Raw genomic sequence first — 10,577 nt, 5'->3', positions numbered from 1 at the left:
GAGGAGCTGTCAACGGACATTCTAAGCTGAATGTGCCTGCTCTCGTCAGATCGCGGCCGCCAGCCAGCTTGAGGCCTGGCAAGTACCAGTATGGGTGACCGGCTGGGAATCCCAGGTCCCGTTGACTTTTAAGGCCGTGAGTAGGTTTCTTTCCTTTTCGGAGGTGCGTTCGCACTGCAGAAAGCCCATAGGAAAGGAGGAGGAGCTGTCAACGGGCATTCTAAGCTGAATGTGCCTGCTCTCGTCAGATCGCGGCCGCCAGCCAGCTTGAGGCCTGGCAAGTACCAGTATGGGTGACCGGCTGGGAATCCCAGGTCCCGTTGACTTTTAAGGCCGTGAGTAGGTTTCTTTCCGTTTCGGAGGTGCGTTCGCACTGCAGAAAGCCCATAGGAAAGGAGGAGGAGCTGTCAACGGACATTCTAAGCTGAATGTGCCTGCTCTCGTCAGATCGCGGCCGCCAGCCAGCTTGAGGCCTGGCAAGTACCAGTATGGGTGACCGGCTGGGAATCCCAGGTCCCGTTGACTTTTAAGGCCGTGAGTAGGTTTCTTTTCTTTTCGGAGGTGCGTTCGCACTGCAGAAAGCCCATAGGAAAGGAGGAGGAGCTGTCAACGGGCATTCTAAGCTGAATGTGCCTGCTCTCGTCAGACCGCGGCCGCCAGCCAGCTTGAGGCCTGGCAAGTACCAGTATGGGTGACCGGCTGGGAATCCCAGGTCCCGTTGACTTTTAAGGCCGTGAGTAGGTTTCTTTCCTTTTCGGAGGTGCGTTCGCACTGCAGAAAGCCCATAGGAAAGGAGGAGGAGCTGTCAACGGGCATTCTAAGCTGAATGTGCCTGCTCTCGTCAGATCGCGGCCGCCAGCCAGCTTGAGGCCTGGCAAGTACCAGTATGGGTGACCGGCTGGGAATCCCAGGTCCCGTTGACTTTTAAGGCCGTGAGTAGGTTTCTTTCCTTTTCGGAGGTGCGTTCGCACTGCAGAAAGCCCATAGGAAAGGAGGAGGAGCTGTCAACGGGCATTCTAAGCTGAATGTGCCTGCTCTCGTCAGATCGCGGCCGCCAGCCAGCTTGAGGCCTGGCAAGTACCAGTATGGGTGACCGGCTGGGAATCCCAGGTCCCGTTGACTTTTAAGGCCGTGAGTAGGTTTCTTTCCTTTTCGGAGGTGCGTTCGCACTGCAGAAAGCCCATAGGAAAGGAGGAGGAGCTGTCAACGGGCATTCTAAGCTGAATGTGCCTGCTCTCGTCAGATCGCGGCCGCCAGCCAGCTTGAGGCCTGGCAAGTACCAGTATGGGTGACCGGCTGGGAATCCCAGGTCCCGTTGACTTTTAAGGCCGTGAGTAGGTTTCTTTCCTTTTCGGAGGTGCGTTCGCACTGCAGAAAGCCCATAGGAAAGGAGGAGGAGCTGTCAACGGGCATTCTAAGCTGAATGTGCCTGCTCTCGTCAGATCGCGGCCGCCAGCCAGCTTGAGGCCTGGCAAGTACCAGTATGGGTGACCGGCTGGGAATCCCAGGTCCCGTTGACTTTTAAGGCCGTGAGTAGGTTTCTTTCCGTTTCGGAGGTGCGTTCGCACTGCAGAAAGCCCATAGGAAAGGAGGAGGAGCTGTCAACGGACATTCTAAGCTGAATGTGCCTGCTCTCGTCAGATCGCGGCCGCCAGCCAGCTTGAGGCCTGGCAAGTACCAGTATGGGTGACCGGCTGGGTATCCCAGGTCCCGTTGACTTTTAAGGCCGTGAGTAGGTTTCTTTTCTTTTCGGAGGTGCGTTCGCACTGCAGAAAGCCCATAGGAAAGGAGGAGGAGCTGTCAACGGGCATTCTAAGCTGAATGTGCCTGCTCTCGTCAGATCGCGGCCGCCAGCCAGCTTGAGGCCTGGCAAGTACCAGTATGGGTGACCGGCTGGGAATCCCAGGTCCCGTTGACTTTAAGGCCGTGAGTAGGTTTCTTTCCTTTTCGGAGGTGCGTTCGCACTGCAGAAAGCCCATAGGAAAGGAGGAGGAGCTGTCAACGGACATTCTAAGCTGAATGTGCCTGCTCTCGTCAGATCGCGGCCGCCAGCCAGCTTGAGGCCTGGCAAGTACCAGTATGGGTGACCGGCTGGGAATCCCAGGTCCCGTTGACTTTTAAGGCCGTGAGTAGGTTTCTTTCCGTTTCGGAGGTGCGTTCGCACTGCAGAAAGCCCATAGGAAAGGAGGAGGAGCTGTCAACGGACATTCTAAGCTGAATGTGCCTGCTCTCGTCAGATCGCGGCCGCCAGCCAGCTTGAGGCCTGGCAAGTACCAGTATGGGTGACCGGCTGGGAATCCCAGGTCCCGTTGACTTTTAAGGCCGTGAGTAGGTTTCTTTCCTTTTCGGAGGTGCGTTCGCACTGCAGAAAGCCCATAGGAAAGGAGGAGGAGCTGTCAACGGGCATTCTAAGCTGAATGTGCCTGCTCTCGTCAGATCGCGGCCGCCAGCCAGCTTGAGGCCTGGCAAGTACCAGTATGGGTGACCGGCTGGGAATCCCAGGTCCCGTTGACTTTTAAGGCCGTGAGTAGGTTTCTTTCCTTTTCGGAGGTGCGTTCGCACTGCAGAAAGCCCATAGGAAAGGAGGAGGAGCTGTCAACGGGCATTCTAAGCTGAATGTGCCTGCTCTCGTCAGATCGCGGCCGCCAGCCAGCTTGAGGCCTGGCAAGTACCAGTATGGGTGACCGGCTGGGAATCCCAGGTCCCGTTGACTTTTAAGGCCGTGAGTAGGTTTCTTTCCTTTTCGGAGGTGCGTTCGCACTGCAGAAAGCCCATAGGAAAGGAGGAGGAGCTGTCAACGGACATTCTAAGCTGAATGTGCCTGCTCTCGTCAGATCGCGGCCGCCAGCCAGCTTGAGGCCTGGCAAGTACCAGTATGGGTGACCGGCTGGGAATCCCAGGTCCCGTTGACTTTTAAGGCCGTGAGTAGGTTTCTTTCCTTTTCGGAGGTGCGTTCGCACTGCAGAAAGCCCATAGGAAAGGAGGAGGAGCTGTCAACGGGCATTCTAAGCTGAATGTGCCTGCTCTCGTCAGATCGCGGCCGCCAGCCAGCTTGAGGCCTGGCAAGTACCAGTATGGGTGACCGGCTGGGAATCCCAGGTCCCGTTGACTTTTAAGGCCGTGAGTAGGTTTCTTTCCGTTTCGGAGGTGCGTTCGCACTGCAGAAAGCCCATAGGAAAGGAGGAGTAGCTGTCAACGGACATTCTAAGCTGAATGTGCCTGCTCTCGTCAGATCGCGGCCGCCAGCCAGCTTGAGGCCTGGCAAGTACCAGTATGGGTGACCGGCTGGGTATCCCAGGTCCCGTTGACTTTTAAGGCCGTGAGTAGGTTTCTTTTCTTTTCGGAGGTGCGTTCGCACTGCAGAAAGCCCATAGGAAAGGAGGAGGAGCTGTCAACGGGCATTCTAAGCTGAATGTGCCTGCTCTCGTCAGATCGCGGCCGCCAGCCAGCTTGAGGCCTGGCAAGTACCAGTATGGGTGACCGGCTGGGAATCCCAGGTCCCGTTGACTTTAAGGCCGTGAGTAGGTTTCTTTCCTTTTCGGAGGTGCGTTCGCACTGCAGAAAGCCCATAGGAAAGGAGGAGGAGCTGTCAACGGACATTCTAAGCTGAATGTGCCTGCTCTCGTCAGATCGCGGCCGCCAGCCAGCTTGAGGCCTGGCAAGTACCAGTATGGGTGACCGGCTGGGAATCCCAGGTCCCGTTGACTTTTAAGGCCGTGAGTAGGTTTCTTTTCTTTTCGGAGGTGCGTTCGCACTGCAGAAAGCCCATAGGAAAGGAGGAGGAGCTGTCAACGGGCATTCTAAGCTGAATGTGCCTGCTCTCGTCAGATCGCGGCCGCCAGCCAGCTTGAGGCCTGGCAAGTACCAGTATGGGTGACCGGCTGGGAATCCCAGGTCCCGTTGACTTTAAGGCCGTGAGTAGGTTTCTTTCCTTTTCGGAGGTGCGTTCGCACTGCAGAAAGCCCATAGGAAAGGAGGAGGAGCTGTCAACGGGCATTCTAAGCTGAATGTGCCTGCTCTCGTCAGATCGCGGCCGCCAGCCAGCTTGAGGCCTGGCAAGTACAAGTATGGGAGACCGGCTGGGAATCCCAGGTCCCATTGACTTTTAAGGCCGTGAGTAGGTTTCTTTCCTTTTCGGAGGTGCGTTCGCACTGCAGAAAGCCCATAGGAAAGGAGGAGGAGCTGTCAATGGGCATTCTAAGCTGAATGTGCCTGCTCTCGTCAGATCGCGGCCGCCAGCCAGCTTGAGGCCTGGCAAGTACCAGTATGGGTGACCGGCTGGGAATCCCAGGTCCCGTTGACTTTTAAGGCCGTGAGTAGGTTTCTTTCCTTTTCGGAGGTGCGTTCGCACTGCAGAAAGCCCATAGGAAAGGTGGAGGAGCTGTCAACGGGCATTCTAAGCTGAATGTGCCTGCTCTCATCAGATCGCGGCCGCCAGCCAGCTTGAGGCCTGGCAAGTACCAGTATGGGTGACCGGCTGGGAATCCCAGGTCCCGTTGACTTTTAAGGCCGTGAGTAGGTTTCTTTCCGTTTCGGAGGTGCGTTCGCACTGCAGAAAGCCCATAGGAAAGGAGGAGGAGCTGTCAACGGGCATTCTAAGCTGAATGTGCCTGCTCTTGTCAGATCGCGGCCGCCAGCCAGCTTGAGGCCTGGCAAGTACCAGTATGGGTGACCGGCTGGGAATCCCAGGTCCCGTTGACTTTTAAGGCCGTGAGTAGGTTTCTTTCCTTTTCGGAGGTGCGTTCGCACTGCAGAAAGCCCATAGGAAAGGAGAAGGAGCTGTCAACGGGCATTCTAAGCTGAATGTGCCTGCTCTCGTCAGATCGCGGCCGCCAGCCAGCTTGAGGCCTGGCAAGTACCAGTATGGGTGACCGGCTGGGAATCCCAGGTCCTGTTGACTTTTAAGGCCGTGAGTAGGTTTCTTTCCGTTTCGGAGGTGCGTTCGCACTGCAGAAAGCCCATAGGAAAGGAGGAGGAGCTGTCAACGGGCATTCTAAGCTGAATGTGCCTGCTCTCGTCAGATCGCGGCCGCCAGCCAGCTTGAGGCCTGGCAAGTACCAGTATGGGTGACCGGCTGGGAATCCCAGGTCCCGTTGACTTTTAAGGCCGTGAGTAGGTTTCTTTCCGTTTCGGAGGTGCGTTCGCACTGCAGAAAGCCCATAGGAAAGGAGGAGGAGCTGTCAACGGGCATTCTAAGCTGAATGTGCCTGCTCTCGTCAGATCGCGGCCGCCAGCCAGCTTGAGGCCTGGCAAGTACCAGTATGGGTGACCGGCTGGGAATCCCAGGTCCCGTTGACTTTTAAGGCCGTGAGTAGGTTTCTTTCCTTTTCGGAGGTGCGTTCGCACTGCAGAAAGCCCATAGGAAAGGAGGAGGAGCTGTCAACGGGCATTCTAAGCTGAATGTGCCTGCTCTCGTCAGATCGCGGCCGCCAGCCAGCTTGAGGCCTGGCAAGTACCAGTATGGGTGACCGGCTGGGAATCCCAGGTCCCGTTGACTTTTAAGGCCGTGAGTAGGTTTCTTTACGTTTCGGAGGTGCGTTCGCACTGCAGAAAGCCCATAGGAAAGGAGGAGGAGCTGTCAACGGGCATTCTAAGCTGAATGTGCCTGCTCTCGTCAGATCGCGGCCGCCAGCCAGCTTGAGGCCTGGCAAGTACCAGTATGGGTGACCGGCTGGGAATCCCAGGTCCCGTTGACTTTTAAGGCCGTGAGTAGGTTTCTTTCCTTTTCGGAGGTGCGTTCGCACTGCAGAAAGCCCATAGGAAAGGAGGAGGAGCTGTCAACGGGCATTCTAAGCTGAATGTGCCTGCTCTCGTCAGATCGCGGCCGCCAGCCAGTTTGAGGCCTGGCAAGTACCAGTATGGGTGACCGGCTGGGAATCCCAGGTCCCGTTGACTTTTAAGGCCGTGAGTAGGTTTCTTTCCTTTTCGGAGGTGCGTTCGCACTGCAGAAAGCCCATAGGAAAGGAGGAGGAGCTGTCAACGGGCATTCTAAGCTGAATGTGCCTGCTCTCGTCAGATCGCGGCCGCCAGCCAGCTTGAGGCCTGGCAAGTACCAGTATGGGTGACCGGCTGGGAATCCCAGGTCCCGTTGACTTTTAAGGCCGTGAGTAGGTTTCTTTCCTTTTCGGAGGTGCGTTCGCACTGCAGAAAGCCCATAGGAAAGGAGGAGGAGCTGTCAACGGGCATTCTAAGCTGAATGTGCCTGCTCTCGTCAGATCGCGGCCGCCAGCCAGCTTGAGGCCTGGCAAGTACCAGTATGGGTGACCGGCTGGGAATCCCAGGTCCCGTTGACTTTTAAGGCCGTGAGTAGGTTTCTTTCCGTTTCGGAGGTGCGTTCGCACTGCAGAAAGCCCATAGGAAAGGAGGAGGAGCTGTCAACGGACATTCTAAGCTGAATGTGCCTGCTCTCGTCAGATCGCGGCCGCCAGCCAGCTTGAGGCCTGGCAAGTACCAGTATGGGTGACCGGCTGGGAATCCCAGGTCCCGTTGACTTTTAAGGCCGTGAGTAGGTTTCTTTCCTTTTCGGAGGTGCGTTCGCACTGCAGAAAGCCCATAGGAAAGGAGGAGGAGCTGTCAACGGGCATTCTAAGCTGAATGTGCCTGCTCTCGTCAGATCGCGGCCGCCAGCCAGCTTGAGGCCTGGCAAGTACCAGTATGGGTGACCGGCTGGGAATCCCAGGTCCCGTTGACTTTTAAGGCCGTGAGTAGGTTTCTTTCCGTTTCGGAGGTGCGTTCGCACTGCAGAAAGCCCATAGGAAAGGAGGAGGAGCTGTCAACGGACATTCTAAGCTGAATGTGCCTGCTCTCGTCAGATCGCGGCCGCCAGCCAGCTTGAGGCCTGGCAAGTACCAGTATGGGTGACCGGCTGGGAATCCCAGGTCCCGTTGACTTTTAAGGCCGTGAGTAGGTTTCTTTTCTTTTCGGAGGTGCGTTCGCACTGCAGAAAGCCCATAGGAAAGGAGGAGGAGCTGTCAACGGGCATTCTAAGCTGAATGTGCCTGCTCTCGTCAGACCGCGGCCGCCAGCCAGCTTGAGGCCTGGCAAGTACCAGTATGGGTGACCGGCTGGGAATCCCAGGTCCCGTTGACTTTAAGGCCGTGAGTAGGTTTCTTTCCTTTTCGGAGGTGCGTTCGCACTGCAGAAAGCCCATAGGAAAGGAGGAGGAGCTGTCAACGGGCATTCTAAGCTGAATGTGCCTGCTCTCGTCAGATCGCGGCCGCCAGCCAGCTTGAGGCCTGGCAAGTACCAGTATGGGTGACCGGCTGGGAATCCCAGGTCCCGTTGACTTTTAAGGCCGTGAGTAGGTTTCTTTCCTTTTCGGAGGTGCGTTCGCACTGCAGAAAGCCCATAGGAAAGGAGGAGGAGCTGTCAACGGGCATTCTAAGCTGAATGTGCCTGCTCTCGTCAGATCGCGGCCGCCAGCCAGCTTGAGGCCTGGCAAGTACCAGTATTGGTGACCGGCTGGGAATCCCAGGTCCCGTTGACTTTTAAGGCCGTAAGTAGGTTTCTTTCCTTTTCGGAGGTGCGTTCGCACTGCAGAAAGCCCATAGGAAAGGAGGAGGAGCTGTCAACGGGCATTCTAAGCTGAATGTGCCTGCTCTCGTCAGATCGCGGCCGCCAGCCAGCTTGAGGCCTGGCAAGTACCAGTATGGGTGACCGGCTGGGAATCCCAGGTTCCGTTGACTTTTAAGGCCGTGAGTAGGTTTCTTTCCTTTTCGGAGGTGCGTTCGCACTGCAGAAAGCCCATAGGAAAGGAGGAGGAGCTGTCAACGGGCATTCTAAGCTGAATGTGCCTGCTCTCGTCAGATCGCGGCCGCCAGCCAGCTTGAGGCCTGGCAAGTACCAGTATGGGTGACCGGCTGGGAATCCCAGGTCCCGTTGACTTTTAAGGCCGTGAGTAGGTTTCTTTCCTTTTCGGAGGTGCGTTCGCACTGCAGAAAGCCCATAGGAAAGGAGGAGGAGCTGTCAACGGGCATTCTAAGCTGAATGTGCCTGCTCTCGTCAGATCGCGGCCGCCAGCCAGCTTGAGGCCTGGCAAGTACTAGTATGGGTGACCGGCTGGGAATCCCAGGTCCCGTTGACTTTTAAGGCCGTGAGTAGGTTTTTTTCCGTTTCGGAGGTGCGTTCGCACTGCAGAAAGCCCATAGGAAAGGAGGAGGAGCTGTCAACGGACATTCTAAGCTGAATGTGCCTGCTCTCGTCAGATCGCGGCCGCCAGCCAGCTTGAGGCCTGGCAAGTACCAGTATGGGTGACCGGCTGGGAATCCCAGGTCCCGTTGACTTTAAGGCCGTGAGTAGGTTTCTTTCCTTTTCGGAGGTGCGTTCGCACTGCAGAAAGCCCATAGGAAAGGAGGAGGAGCTGTCAACGGGCATTCTAAGCTGAATGTGCCTGCTCTCGTCAGATCGCGGCCGCCAGCCAGCTTGAGGCCTGGCAAGTACAAGTATGGGAGACCGGCTGGGAATCCCAGGTCCCATTGACTTTTAAGGCCGTGAGTAGGTTTCTTTCCTTTTCGGAGGTGCGTTCGCACTGCAGAAAGCCCATAGGAAAGGAGGAGGAGCTGTCAATGGGCATTCTAAGCTGAATGTGCCTGCTCTCGTCAGATCGCGGCCGCCAGCCAGCTTGAGGCCTGGCAAGTACCAGTATGGGTGACCGGCTGGGAATCCCAGGTCCCGTTGACTTTTAAGGCCGTGAGTAGGTTTCTTTCCTTTTCGGAGGTGCGTTCGCACTGCAGAAAGCCCATAGGAAAGGAGGAGGAGCTGTCAACGGGCATTCTAAGCTGAATGTGCCTGCTCTCGTCAGATCGCGGCCGCCAGCCAGCTTGAGGCCTGGCAAGTACCAGTATGGGTGACCGGCTGGGAATCCCAGGTCCCGTTGACTTTTAAGGCCGTGAGTAGGTTTCTTTCCTTTTCGGAGGTGCGTTCGCACTGCAGAAAGCCCATAGGAAAGGAGGAGGAGCTGTCAACGGGCATTCTAAGCTGAATGTGCCTGATCTCGTCAGATCGCGGCCGCCAGCCAGCTTGAGGCCTGGCAAGTACCAGTATGGGTGACCGGCTGGGAATCCCAGGTCCCGTTTACTTTTAAGGCCGTGAGTAGGTTTCTTTCCGTTTCGGAGGTGCGTTCGCACTGCAGAAAGCCCATAGGAAAGGAGGAGGAGCTGTCAACGGGCATTCTAAGCTGAATGTGCCTGCTCTCGTCAGATCGCGGCCGCCAGCCAGCTTGAGGCCTGGCAAGTACCAGTATGGGTGACCGGCTGGGAATCCCAGGTCCCGTTGACTTTTAAGGCCGTGAGTAGGTTTCTTTCCGTTTCGGAGGTGCGTTCGCACTGCAGAAAGCCCATAGGAAAGGAGGAGGAGCTGTCAACGGGCATTCTAAGCTGAATGTGCCTGCTCTCGTCAGATCGCGGCCACCAGCCAGCTTGAGGCCTGGCAAGTACCAGTATGGGTGACCGGCTGGGAATCCCAGGTCCCGTTGACTTTTAAGGCCGTGAGTAGGTTTCTTTCCTTTTCGGAGGTGCGTTCGCTCTGCAGAAAGCCCATAGGAAAGGAGGAAGAGCTGTCAACGGGCATTCTAAGCTGAATGTGCCTGCTCTCGTCAGATCGCGGCCGCCAGCCAGCTTGAGGCCTGGCAAGTACCAGTATGGGTGACCGGCTGGGAATCCCAGGTCCCGTTGACTTTTAAGGCCGTGAGTAGGTTTCTTTCCTTTTCGGAGGTGCGTTCGCACTGCAGAAAGCCCATAGGAAAGGAGGAGGAGCTGTCAACGGGCATTCTAAGCTGAATGTGCCTGCTCTCGTCAGATCGCGGCCGCCAGCCAGCTTGAGGCCTGGCAAGTACCAGTATGGGTGACCGGCTGGGAATCCCAGGTCCCGTTGACTTTTAAGGCCGTGAGTAGGTTTCTTTCCTTTTCGGAGGTGCGTTCGCACTGCAGAAAGCCCATAGGAAAGGAGGAGGAGCTGTCAACGGGCATTCTAAGCTGAATGTGCCTGCTCTCGTCAGATCGCGGCCGCCAGCCAGCTTGAGGCCTGGCAAGTACCAGTATGGGTGACCGGCTGGAAAACCCAGGTCCCGTTGACTTTTAAGGCCGTGAGTAGGTTTCTTTCCGTTTCGGAGGTGCGTTCGCACTGCAGAAAGCCCATAGGAAAGGAGGAGGAGCTGTCAACGGGCATTCTAAGCTGAATGTGCCTGCTCTCGTCAGATCGCGGCCGCCAGCCAGCTTGAGGCCTGGCAAGTACCAGTATGGGTGACCGGCTGGGAATCCCAGGTCCCGTTGACTTTTAAGGCCGTGAGTAGGTTTCTTTCCTTTTCGGAGGTGCGTTCGCACTGCAGAAAGCCCATAGGAAAGGAGGAGGAGCTGTCAACGGGCATTCTAAGCTGAATGTGCCTGCTCTCGTCAGATCGCGGCCGCCAGCCAGCTTGAGGCCTGGCAAGTACCAGTATGGGTGACCGGCTGGGAATCCCAGGTCCCGTTGACTTTTAAGGCCGTGAGTAGGTTTCTTTCCTTTTCGGAGGTGCGTTCGCACTGCAGAAAGCCCATAGGAAAGGAGGAGGAGCTGTCAACGGGCATTCTAAGCTGAATGTG

The 10,577-nt window shown here is 56.6% G+C and overlaps 51 pseudogenes; all 51 read left to right on the top strand.

The window, feature by feature from the left end:
* Positions 1 to 8: 8 nt before the first annotated feature.
* On the top strand, positions 9 to 127 carry LOC136598827 (5S ribosomal RNA; annotated as a pseudogene).
* Positions 128 to 207: 80 nt separating this feature from the next.
* On the top strand, positions 208 to 326 carry LOC136598886 (5S ribosomal RNA; annotated as a pseudogene).
* An 80-nt stretch (positions 327 to 406) lies between these two features.
* LOC136598826 (5S ribosomal RNA) lies at positions 407 to 525 on the top strand (annotated as a pseudogene).
* An 80-nt stretch (positions 526 to 605) lies between these two features.
* On the top strand, positions 606 to 724 carry LOC136598802 (5S ribosomal RNA; annotated as a pseudogene).
* Positions 725 to 804: 80 nt separating this feature from the next.
* LOC136598885 (5S ribosomal RNA) lies at positions 805 to 923 on the top strand (annotated as a pseudogene).
* Positions 924 to 1,003: 80 nt separating this feature from the next.
* Positions 1,004 to 1,122, top strand: LOC136598884 (5S ribosomal RNA; annotated as a pseudogene).
* Positions 1,123 to 1,202: 80 nt separating this feature from the next.
* LOC136598809 (5S ribosomal RNA) lies at positions 1,203 to 1,321 on the top strand (annotated as a pseudogene).
* An 80-nt stretch (positions 1,322 to 1,401) lies between these two features.
* LOC136598883 (5S ribosomal RNA) lies at positions 1,402 to 1,520 on the top strand (annotated as a pseudogene).
* Positions 1,521 to 1,600: 80 nt separating this feature from the next.
* LOC136598853 (5S ribosomal RNA) lies at positions 1,601 to 1,719 on the top strand (annotated as a pseudogene).
* An 80-nt stretch (positions 1,720 to 1,799) lies between these two features.
* Positions 1,800 to 1,918, top strand: LOC136598882 (5S ribosomal RNA; annotated as a pseudogene).
* A 79-nt stretch (positions 1,919 to 1,997) lies between these two features.
* LOC136598825 (5S ribosomal RNA) lies at positions 1,998 to 2,116 on the top strand (annotated as a pseudogene).
* Positions 2,117 to 2,196: 80 nt separating this feature from the next.
* Positions 2,197 to 2,315, top strand: LOC136598824 (5S ribosomal RNA; annotated as a pseudogene).
* An 80-nt stretch (positions 2,316 to 2,395) lies between these two features.
* LOC136598881 (5S ribosomal RNA) lies at positions 2,396 to 2,514 on the top strand (annotated as a pseudogene).
* An 80-nt stretch (positions 2,515 to 2,594) lies between these two features.
* On the top strand, positions 2,595 to 2,713 carry LOC136598880 (5S ribosomal RNA; annotated as a pseudogene).
* Positions 2,714 to 2,793: 80 nt separating this feature from the next.
* On the top strand, positions 2,794 to 2,912 carry LOC136598822 (5S ribosomal RNA; annotated as a pseudogene).
* An 80-nt stretch (positions 2,913 to 2,992) lies between these two features.
* Positions 2,993 to 3,111, top strand: LOC136598879 (5S ribosomal RNA; annotated as a pseudogene).
* Positions 3,112 to 3,191: 80 nt separating this feature from the next.
* LOC136598852 (5S ribosomal RNA) lies at positions 3,192 to 3,310 on the top strand (annotated as a pseudogene).
* Positions 3,311 to 3,390: 80 nt separating this feature from the next.
* Positions 3,391 to 3,509, top strand: LOC136598877 (5S ribosomal RNA; annotated as a pseudogene).
* Positions 3,510 to 3,588: 79 nt separating this feature from the next.
* Positions 3,589 to 3,707, top strand: LOC136598820 (5S ribosomal RNA; annotated as a pseudogene).
* An 80-nt stretch (positions 3,708 to 3,787) lies between these two features.
* LOC136598876 (5S ribosomal RNA) lies at positions 3,788 to 3,906 on the top strand (annotated as a pseudogene).
* Positions 3,907 to 4,184: 278 nt separating this feature from the next.
* Positions 4,185 to 4,303, top strand: LOC136598810 (5S ribosomal RNA; annotated as a pseudogene).
* An 80-nt stretch (positions 4,304 to 4,383) lies between these two features.
* Positions 4,384 to 4,502, top strand: LOC136598778 (5S ribosomal RNA; annotated as a pseudogene).
* An 80-nt stretch (positions 4,503 to 4,582) lies between these two features.
* LOC136598842 (5S ribosomal RNA) lies at positions 4,583 to 4,701 on the top strand (annotated as a pseudogene).
* An 80-nt stretch (positions 4,702 to 4,781) lies between these two features.
* Positions 4,782 to 4,900, top strand: LOC136598795 (5S ribosomal RNA; annotated as a pseudogene).
* Positions 4,901 to 4,980: 80 nt separating this feature from the next.
* On the top strand, positions 4,981 to 5,099 carry LOC136598874 (5S ribosomal RNA; annotated as a pseudogene).
* An 80-nt stretch (positions 5,100 to 5,179) lies between these two features.
* LOC136598873 (5S ribosomal RNA) lies at positions 5,180 to 5,298 on the top strand (annotated as a pseudogene).
* An 80-nt stretch (positions 5,299 to 5,378) lies between these two features.
* LOC136598872 (5S ribosomal RNA) lies at positions 5,379 to 5,497 on the top strand (annotated as a pseudogene).
* Positions 5,498 to 5,577: 80 nt separating this feature from the next.
* On the top strand, positions 5,578 to 5,696 carry LOC136598871 (5S ribosomal RNA; annotated as a pseudogene).
* An 80-nt stretch (positions 5,697 to 5,776) lies between these two features.
* LOC136598814 (5S ribosomal RNA) lies at positions 5,777 to 5,895 on the top strand (annotated as a pseudogene).
* Positions 5,896 to 5,975: 80 nt separating this feature from the next.
* Positions 5,976 to 6,094, top strand: LOC136598870 (5S ribosomal RNA; annotated as a pseudogene).
* Positions 6,095 to 6,174: 80 nt separating this feature from the next.
* On the top strand, positions 6,175 to 6,293 carry LOC136598869 (5S ribosomal RNA; annotated as a pseudogene).
* Positions 6,294 to 6,373: 80 nt separating this feature from the next.
* LOC136598819 (5S ribosomal RNA) lies at positions 6,374 to 6,492 on the top strand (annotated as a pseudogene).
* An 80-nt stretch (positions 6,493 to 6,572) lies between these two features.
* Positions 6,573 to 6,691, top strand: LOC136598797 (5S ribosomal RNA; annotated as a pseudogene).
* Positions 6,692 to 6,771: 80 nt separating this feature from the next.
* Positions 6,772 to 6,890, top strand: LOC136598818 (5S ribosomal RNA; annotated as a pseudogene).
* Positions 6,891 to 6,970: 80 nt separating this feature from the next.
* Positions 6,971 to 7,089, top strand: LOC136598800 (5S ribosomal RNA; annotated as a pseudogene).
* A 79-nt stretch (positions 7,090 to 7,168) lies between these two features.
* Positions 7,169 to 7,287, top strand: LOC136598868 (5S ribosomal RNA; annotated as a pseudogene).
* Positions 7,288 to 7,367: 80 nt separating this feature from the next.
* On the top strand, positions 7,368 to 7,486 carry LOC136598850 (5S ribosomal RNA; annotated as a pseudogene).
* Positions 7,487 to 7,566: 80 nt separating this feature from the next.
* LOC136598806 (5S ribosomal RNA) lies at positions 7,567 to 7,685 on the top strand (annotated as a pseudogene).
* An 80-nt stretch (positions 7,686 to 7,765) lies between these two features.
* On the top strand, positions 7,766 to 7,884 carry LOC136598866 (5S ribosomal RNA; annotated as a pseudogene).
* An 80-nt stretch (positions 7,885 to 7,964) lies between these two features.
* On the top strand, positions 7,965 to 8,083 carry LOC136598899 (5S ribosomal RNA; annotated as a pseudogene).
* An 80-nt stretch (positions 8,084 to 8,163) lies between these two features.
* LOC136598817 (5S ribosomal RNA) lies at positions 8,164 to 8,282 on the top strand (annotated as a pseudogene).
* A 278-nt stretch (positions 8,283 to 8,560) lies between these two features.
* LOC136598808 (5S ribosomal RNA) lies at positions 8,561 to 8,679 on the top strand (annotated as a pseudogene).
* Positions 8,680 to 8,759: 80 nt separating this feature from the next.
* LOC136598865 (5S ribosomal RNA) lies at positions 8,760 to 8,878 on the top strand (annotated as a pseudogene).
* An 80-nt stretch (positions 8,879 to 8,958) lies between these two features.
* On the top strand, positions 8,959 to 9,077 carry LOC136598851 (5S ribosomal RNA; annotated as a pseudogene).
* Positions 9,078 to 9,157: 80 nt separating this feature from the next.
* On the top strand, positions 9,158 to 9,276 carry LOC136598864 (5S ribosomal RNA; annotated as a pseudogene).
* Positions 9,277 to 9,356: 80 nt separating this feature from the next.
* LOC136598785 (5S ribosomal RNA) lies at positions 9,357 to 9,475 on the top strand (annotated as a pseudogene).
* Positions 9,476 to 9,555: 80 nt separating this feature from the next.
* Positions 9,556 to 9,674, top strand: LOC136598862 (5S ribosomal RNA; annotated as a pseudogene).
* An 80-nt stretch (positions 9,675 to 9,754) lies between these two features.
* LOC136598861 (5S ribosomal RNA) lies at positions 9,755 to 9,873 on the top strand (annotated as a pseudogene).
* An 80-nt stretch (positions 9,874 to 9,953) lies between these two features.
* Positions 9,954 to 10,072, top strand: LOC136598849 (5S ribosomal RNA; annotated as a pseudogene).
* An 80-nt stretch (positions 10,073 to 10,152) lies between these two features.
* Positions 10,153 to 10,271, top strand: LOC136598860 (5S ribosomal RNA; annotated as a pseudogene).
* An 80-nt stretch (positions 10,272 to 10,351) lies between these two features.
* On the top strand, positions 10,352 to 10,470 carry LOC136598858 (5S ribosomal RNA; annotated as a pseudogene).
* The last annotated feature ends 107 nt before the right edge of the window (positions 10,471 to 10,577 follow it).

Source organism: Eleutherodactylus coqui, unplaced genomic scaffold (genome assembly GCF_035609145.1).
Source record: "Eleutherodactylus coqui strain aEleCoq1 unplaced genomic scaffold, aEleCoq1.hap1 HAP1_SCAFFOLD_865, whole genome shotgun sequence".
NCBI classification, from domain to species: Eukaryota; Metazoa; Chordata; class Amphibia; order Anura; family Eleutherodactylidae; genus Eleutherodactylus; species Eleutherodactylus coqui.
This window is presented reverse-complemented; position numbering and strand designations above follow the sequence as displayed.